This window comes from Sorghum bicolor, unplaced genomic scaffold, assembly GCF_000003195.3.
Source record: "Sorghum bicolor cultivar BTx623 unplaced genomic scaffold, Sorghum_bicolor_NCBIv3 super_46, whole genome shotgun sequence".
Taxonomy (NCBI): domain Eukaryota; kingdom Viridiplantae; phylum Streptophyta; class Magnoliopsida; order Poales; family Poaceae; genus Sorghum; species Sorghum bicolor.
In genome coordinates this window covers 79,797-81,161 of record NW_018396421.1, presented here as the reverse complement: position 1 = coordinate 81,161, position 1,365 = coordinate 79,797, and positions in this window count along the sequence as shown.

The following is a 1,365-nucleotide window of genomic DNA, read 5'->3' as shown; positions in this document are numbered from 1 at the left end:
AATTGGGAGATGAATGGAAAACTGCTCTCAAAACTAAGTTCGGTTTGTATGAGTGGTTAGTCAGGCCTTTTGGGTTAACTAATGCACCTAGTACTTTCATGAGATTAATGAACGAGGTTTTGCGTGCTTTCATTGGGAAATTTGTTGTCGTATATTTTGATGACATATTGATTTACAGCAAATCATTGGATGAACATCTTGATCATTTACGTGCTGTTTTTAATGCACTACGCGAGGCACGTTTATTTGGTAACCTTGAGAAGTGCACCTTTTGCACCGATCGAGTGTCTTTTCTTGGTTATGTTGTGACTCCACAGGGAATTGAGGTTGATCAAGCCAAGGTGGAAGCTATACAGGGATGGCCTGTCCCAAATACTATCACCCAGGTGCGGAGTTTTCTAGGACTTGCTGGATTCTATCGCCGTTTTGTGAAGGATTTCAGCACCATTGCTGCACCATTGAATGAGCTTACAAAGAAGGGGGTGCCTTTTGATTGGGGCAAAGTAAAGAGAATTCATTCAACATGTTGAAAGATAAGTTAACTCATGCACCTCTCCTACAACTTCCTGATTTTAATAAGACTTTTGAGCTTGAATGTGATGCTAGTGGAATTGGTTTGGGAGGTGTTTTATTACAAGAGGGAAAACCTATTGCATATTTTAGTGAGAAATTGAGTGGGCCTATTCTCAATTATTCAACTTATGATAAAGAACTCTATGCTCTTGTTAGAACATTAGAGACATGGCAGCATTATTTGTGGCCCAAAGAGTTTATTATCCATTCTGATCATGAATCTTTGAAACATATTCGTAGTCAAGGAAAACTGAATCGTAGGCATGCAAAATGGGTTGAATTTATTGAATCTTTTCCTTATATTATTAAGCACAAGAAAGGGAAGGAAAATATTATTGCTGATGCTTTATCACGGAGATATACTTTGCTGAATCAACTTGATTACAAGATATTTGGGTTAGAAACAATTAAAGACCAATATGTTCATGATGCTGATTTTAGAGACGTGTTGCTGCATTGTAAAGATGGAAAAGGGTGGAATAAATTCATCGTTAGTGATGGGTTTGTGTTTAGAGCTAACAAGCTATGCATTCCAGCTAGCTCTGTTCGTTTGTTGTTGTTGCAGGAAGCACATGGAGGTGGCTTGATGGGACATTTTGGAGCAAAGAAGACCGAGGACATACTTGCTGGTCATTTCTTTTGGCCAAGGATGAAGGGAGATGTGGAGAGGTTTGTTGCTCGTTGCACAACATGTCAAAAGGCAAAGTCACGGTTAAATCCCCATGGTTTGTATTTACCTCTTCCTGTTCCTAATGCTCCTTTAAGGATTCTCTATGGATTTTGTGTTGGGAC